The sequence below is a fragment of the Lissotriton vulgaris genome, chromosome 5, assembly GCF_964263255.1.
Source record: "Lissotriton vulgaris chromosome 5, aLisVul1.2, whole genome shotgun sequence".
NCBI classification, from domain to species: Eukaryota; Metazoa; Chordata; class Amphibia; order Caudata; family Salamandridae; genus Lissotriton; species Lissotriton vulgaris.
Window position 1 is genome coordinate 549,077,952 of NC_141693.1, and position 7,500 is coordinate 549,085,451.

At 34.2% G+C, this 7,500-nt stretch overlaps 1 protein-coding gene and 1 long non-coding RNA gene across 3 annotated transcripts in view; both read left to right on the forward strand.

The window, feature by feature from the left end:
• Positions 1-7,500, forward strand: part of ZNF511 (zinc finger protein 511) — a 158,317-nt gene that overhangs the window by 31,344 nt on the left and 119,473 nt on the right. The gene's annotated exons all lie outside the window — the stretch shown is intronic.
• LOC147711218 (uncharacterized) overlaps positions 6,206-7,500 on the forward strand; it is a 3,521-nt gene continuing 2,226 nt past the window's right edge. The window contains exons 1-2 of the long non-coding RNA XR_015295668.1: positions 6,206-6,319; positions 6,705-6,920. This is a non-coding gene — a long non-coding RNA (uncharacterized LOC147711218). The remainder of the gene's footprint in view (positions 6,320-6,704; positions 6,921-7,500) is intronic.

Consider the following 7,500-nt stretch of genomic DNA (forward strand, 5'->3'; position numbering starts at 1 on the left):
GCAGGGACAATGAAGGCATGCCACATTCAAATGGGACATGTGTTACATTTGAAATAAAATCTTTTGAAGGACTTCTGGAATATGTTGTAAAACTAGCAAGAAAAATTAGAGATCCGTCTCAGGAATGCGTATTATTTGAATTAACGCCAATAGATATAAAGAACATTAAGAAACAATCCTTAGAAAGAACACTTAGAGCTCACAAGAAAAACAGTCATTTAACTCCAGTTAAGGGAATGTTTGTACATACTACTGAGGTTACTGTAAATACTACTTCTAAAACAAGATTACTTTATTCACATGCTTTAGGGATTCAAAGTAAGGGTAGTAATACCAATACTATTGATAAAGCTCATTTTGCAGGAACGAGTACTTCTATTCTGGGGAAAGAAAAACCGCCTAGAATCAACACAGATCACTTGAGCTTTTCTAAACCTAGTGTGGGAAAAAGGAAATTTTCTAATGCTGAACTAGGAGGCATTGGCAATATAAAACAAAAATCAGAAACAAAACAGACCAACTGTAAGTTTACCACTGGTACAAAACATAACTGCTTCAGATGCTTTAGGGATTCAAAGTAACTGTTGTAATAGCAATTCTATTAATAAAGCTAATTTCTCAGGGACAAGTACTTCTATTCTGGGGACAAAAAAATAGTCTAGAATCAACACTGATAACTTGGACATTTCACAACCTAGTGTGGGAAAAAGGATAAGTTTTAATGCTGAACTAGGAGGCATTGGCAATATTAATGAAAAATGTCTGGAACAAAACAGACCAACTATAAAGTTTACCACTGGTAGAAAAACTTAAAGCAAGTAAACAAATGCATCAAATTATTAGTAAATTCCATCGGGAAATATTGCATGGACCAGAGTACGTTTGTACTGTTTGCAATCAGTTGTGGCATAAACAGACAATAAAAAATACACGCACTGTTTGCCAAACGGAAATGTTTAAAAGGTGTAACATTAGTAGCAAGAAAACCAATTTTATTTGTATGACTTGCTATGCTTACATCCGAAAAGATAAAATTCCACCATGTTCAGTTCTAAATGGCATGGGTTTCCCAAATCTAACAATAGAATTAGAATTATATGATTTAGAAGAACGATTAGTTTCTCCTAGGATACCTTTTTTACAAATTCGTAGATTACCACGTATTTTTCAAAAATCATTATCAGGTGCTGTAGTTAACGTACCTGCAGATGTCATGACAACAGTTACCATTTTACCAAGACAAATTAATGTTGCCATGACAATCCCAGTTAAATTAAAAAGGAAATTAGTATACAAATCCCATACACATTATGAAAATATTAGACCAACTACCATTAAAAAGGCAGCTTCATGGCTAGCAACCAATAGTGCCATGTTTAATGAATATGGTGTGAAAATTAACCCCAACTGGGAGTATATACCTCCAGAAATAGACAATTTGACTGATACTTCAGAGACAAACTATTCTTTTGATACTTTTGACAACACGGAAGCATGGAATTTAGATACTATGTTAACAAATGAAACTATTACCAGTAATACTGTAAATGTATTAAGTTTAGCTCCAGCTGAACATAATACGCCAAGAGGTTTATATGAGGATAAAGATTCTGAGTTTTTGGCTGTTCCAACAATTTTTTGTGGGGAACGAAGGCCAAACAACAAGGAAAGACACATACCCGTACATTATAGTACTATTTGTCAATGGGAATTAAGAAGTCATGATAGAAGAGTAGCTAACAGCATTACTAATGTCTTCTTTAAACTTAAAAAATTACATATTAAACAAATCCACGGGAAAATAAATATTTCTATAAGGAAAAATTATACAAATGGTAAAACTATTACTGCTAAAGACATAAAATATAATATTGAAAACTTATTCCAGTTTAATGAAGGTTATAAAGTATTGAAAACTATACGCAGTTCACCTCCATATTGGGAAAGTTCGCAAAAAAAGACATTTTTGCTATGATAAGACAACTTGGCATACCAACTTTTTTTTAACTTTACCTGCTGCAGAAACAAAATGGCACCATTTAATCAATATACTTTTGCGAATTAAAAAATTACATGAATGCACAGCTGAAGAATTCAATAACATGTCTTGGGAAACAAAATGTAGATTAATACAAGAAGATCCAATTACATGTGCAAGACAGCTTGACTATCAAGTTAGAAAATTGTTTAATTGTGTTTTGATGGATGGGAATCATCCAATTGGGGAAATAGTAGACTACTTTTACAGAGTCGAATTCCAACAGAGAGGTTCACCACATATACATGCATTACTATGGATAAAAAATGCACCCCTCTATGGTGTATCACCAGTTGAGGAAGTCAATAACTTTATTGACAAATATATTACATGTAAGAAGTCAGATGACACAGTTTTACAGCCTTTAATTAATTTACAAAGGCATGGACACACTAAAAATTGCAGGCGTAAAGAAAGAAGAACTTGCAAATATCAATACCCAAAATATCCAATGTCAAATACTCTCATCTTAGAGCCATTAACACTTGAGGGGACAGATAGGCAATGGAAAGATAATATAAAACGTATCCATGAAGCAATGAATACTACAAATGTTAATACACTGTCTTTTGGGGAGTTTTTAGAATACTTAAAATGGATGATAAAGAATATATAACTTCAATACAAACTACTTTAGAAAAACCAACAATCTTTTTTAAAAAGAACCCCAGAAGAATGCTTCATTAATAACTACAATAGTACTATTTTAAAAGCTTGGCGAGCAAACATAGACTTACAGTTTATACTAGATGCTTGTGCGGTCTACATTATTTCATATATCAGTAAATCGCAAAGACGAATTAGTAAAGTTATTGCACAAGCTGCTAAAGAGGTGAAAAGCAACAGTAATGTCAAGGAACAACTTAAACACATAGGAAACAAATTCCTCAACTGTACAGAAATTAGTGCGGAAGAAGCTGCGTATCTCATTCTTCAGATCCCATTTCAGAAATGTTCACGCGCATTTGTATTTATTAATACTAGCCCTCCAGAAAAAAGAACTTATTTAATGCGGGATATGGAAACTATTAATGCTTTGCCTGAAAATTCAACTAACATTCAATGTGAAAATATTATTGCTAAGTACTGCAAGAGGCCAGAAGCATTAGAGATGTGTACTTTAGCTGATTATGCAGCAAATTTTAACTATGGCAACAACAAAAAATTATACCACAGAAATAAATGATTGTGGAGATTTACTTGCCGAAACAAACTTTTACAGCTCAGATGAGGAAGAAATAGAAATAGAATGTACTGAAGAAAATGATCAATAATAAAAACAAGTATGCTTTAAATAAGCGCAAACGGAGCAAAATAATACGCCATTGCTGATATAACACAAACAATGAGCCTGAAGAATATTATAGAGAAATATTAATGTTGCACTATCCATGGAGGGAAGAACATAAAATTATATTAAACAAGGACACTTACTATAATAGGTATCTCCAAGTTAAAAATGTTGTTGATGCACAACTTAAAATATATAACCATCATCACGGGAGGTTACAAACAATACTAATGAACAGTGTGATGAAAATCTAATATCCCCCCCCCCTCTATCCCCTCTGTTAATACCAACAGAAAATAGGTCAGATAGAGGAAACAATAAAGAAAATCAACATCTATATGATTTGTCATTAGATTTAGGAATTAGAACAATAACAGAAGAACAAAGCTTAACTAACTATTTTACTTGATGATAAATACCAAAAAATAATGCAAAACTTAACGGGGGAACAACTCAATTTTGTTTACCATCGCTTACATTTGTTAAAAACTAAAAACACTCCATGCTATACTTTTTGCACAGGAGGGGCTAGAGTTGGTAAAAGCCTTCTAATAACTGCACTATATCAAACATTACTACGCTACTATAATACAAAGGCAGGTGGAAATCCAGATAATATATATGTCTTACTTACTGCTCCAACAGGAAAAGCAGCACATAATATCAATGGGAAAACATTGCATAGTACTTTCAAAATACCTGTGTCACAAAGTTTAAATTATAAACCACTAACTCATGAAAATAGAACTTCGCTACAAATTCAAATGATGCATGTTAGAGTTATTATAGATTACATTTTAATGGTGGGTCAAAATATGTTCAATTTTAAACATAACAGGCTACAAGAAATAAAATCCTCAAATGAACCATTTGGAGGAATTTCAATTTTAGCTATTGGTGACTTTTACCAATTGAAGCCTGTTTTTGACAGATACATTTTCCAGGATTCTCCAAATTTGTATGGCCCTTTAAGTACTAACTTATGGAAAGAACATTTTAAACTATTTGAATTAACTAAGATTATGCAGCAAAAAGAAGATCTTCAATTTGCTGAACTACCAAACAGATGAAGAGAGGGGAAGCATACTAAGGAAGATATTTTACAAATTAAGCAAAGAGAAATGCCACCAGATGAGAGTCTATTGGAAACAATAGCATATATCATGTCTACTAATGTTGAAGTTAATGAAATTAACAGGCTTGTTTTAGAGAAACATAGCAACAAATATCCAGTGTACGTAACAACAGTAGCTAACGATACCGTGAGTTCAGATATGTCAGAAAATGTAAAACAAACTATACTTAAGCAATTGCCAAAGGATCCAGCAAAAACTATGGGACTTGCACATACATTACACATAGCTTTACAACTACGTTATGATTTAAGTTCTAATGTGGATGTTAATGATGGTTTAACTAATGGCGCAACTGGTGTAGTACAATTTGTTGAAATTATTAACAATATTGTTTGGGTAGCATTTGACAATAATAGTGTTGGGCAAAAAACAAGGCAAGAATATATGCATTTATATCATTCACATATTGACAAATCATGGACACCAATACATGCTATAGCTAGACATTTCCAATACACAAAGAAATGTATTACAGTTATACACAAACCATTTCCTTTGCAACAAGCAGCAGCACATACTATACATCGCACACAAGCGTACACTATAGAACCACTTTATGTACACTTTAATAACAGCAAAACTCATCATTTGCATTATGTTGCTATAAGCAGAGCAAAAAATATACAGAACGTATATGTATAACATTTTGATGAGGATAAAATTATAATACACCCAAAAGTTAACGAGGAAATGGAAAGATTACGGACAGAAATGCAACTTGAAATAACTATCCCACAATTACATAGATACACTGCACATTTCAATATTATCACACACAATATACGATCACTTCAGAAGCATTTCACATCAATGATAGCTGATGGTGACATGATGCCAGCAGACATTATTTGCTTAACTGAGATCAACACTACAAGGAAGGCAACTGCAACACATTTTACAGTAGAACAATATCATCACATTATGTTTGATAAATTTCATACCTACAACACTAACCATGGGATGATGCTGTACTACAAAAAAAATCTTTTTATATTACCTATTTATGAAACACACCAAGGAATAGACATTTTACATTTTACATTACATATAAATAGCACAGGTTACCTTATTATTATAGTATACAAACCACTACATAGACTTATTACTTCTCTTTTGGAATTCATCACGATTACCACTGATTTTTACCCACAACACAAACTCCTCATTATGGGTGATTTCAATGTGAATGTATCTCAAGCCAATTCACACACTAACAAACTAATTGGGTTCTTTGAAACAAAGTTACAATGTAAACAACTCATAGACAATTACACAACTGACTACCAGACTATCTTAGATCATATATATACTAATGACATACTACAAAATTACGGTACTTTAGAATGCTATTACAGTGATCATAAAGCACTATGGGTTTGTATTTAACATTATTTGTGACAAATCTTTCTATTTCAGATGATGACTATTGAAGAAATCATTAACCTTAACACTGATGAAAACAAACCTTATCAGAAACCCATCAGGGTCAATCTTATCAAGTACTCAGGCAAAACTAATTATCAAAATGCAAAACAGGAAAATAAAGTTCTCTATCATTTGGCTCTAGCTGATCAAACTGGAACAATTAAAGCTACGTGCTACCAAGAAGAATTATACAAACAGACAAAAAACAACTGTGGCCTACTAATCCGAAATGTTTTGGTAAAAAACAAAATACTTCTCATTACAAAGCAAAGTAAAGTAACAAAATATCCTGCAATGCCTATAAATCAATTTCTTATTCAAGAAGAAGAAAACATTTTGCAGCCGCCTGCACCACCTGCTTCTCCAATTAAGGACATCAAGCGTGCAACTGTAAAAACACTTATGACAGTTTTTGGGACAATTTTAGAAGTAAGTATATGTGTGTTATACTGTGTGTGTTGCAGCTTGTGTTGTCTGGTGTTGTGTATGGTGTTTTCTGTAGCATTGTCAATGAGTGTTTTATGTTTGTATATGTCTTTGGGTGTGTGTTCATTGGTGTGTGCTTGTGTGTGTTGATGTTATTGTGTGTGTTGTTGGATATGTCCATGTGTGTATGCTGTTGCCCATGTTATTGCATGCTGTCATGTATTTTTGGTTGATGTGTATGTCATTGCAATTTATTGCATTATTGTGGGTCTTTTGGTATTTTTGACATGCTTGTGAAACACTAGGTTAACTTGAGCATGACAAGATATTCTTCACGTCTTAACTGTATCTTCAATGCTTTACTAATTTAAAAAAAATTATATGTTAGGAAGAGGAACATAAAACTGTGTTTATCAACGGACAAAATACACCACTGAAATCCATTACATGAAAAGATTCAACGGATGACATCAAAGTCACATTGTGGAGGGAAGCAACTCTATTCAAAATACATATTGGCGAATATGTAATGTTGACTCATGTGACAGTGCATGAATTTAATGGACAGAAGATCTTAAACACGACAAGGAACACCAAAATACAAGTAAGGGAAAAAAATCTCCCCCCTACTCCCTCCATACATCCATGCCACTCCATCCATCCTTTCCACTCCATCCATCCATCCCCCCAATCCATCCATCCATCCCCCACTCCATCCATCCCCCCACTCCATCAATTCATCCATCCATCCCACTCCATCCATCCGTTCAACACTCCATCCATCCAGCCATCCCAATCCATCCATCCATCCTACTCCATCCATCCATCCATCCATCCCCCCACTCCTCACACACTCACTCACACACACTCTCTCCAACACATACTATCTCCAACACACTCTCTCTCCAACACACTGTCTCTCTCTCCCACAACACTCTATCTCAACCACAACACTCTCTCTCTTCCACACACTCTCTCTCTTCCACACACTCTCTCACACACAATCTCTCACCCTCACACACTCTCTCACACACTCTCTCACACACACTCTCACACACTCTCTCTCACACACTCTCTCTCACACTCTCTCTCTCACACACTCTCTCACACACACTCTCTCTCTCACACACAATCTCTCACCCTCACACACTCTCTCACACACTCTCTCACACACACTCTCACAC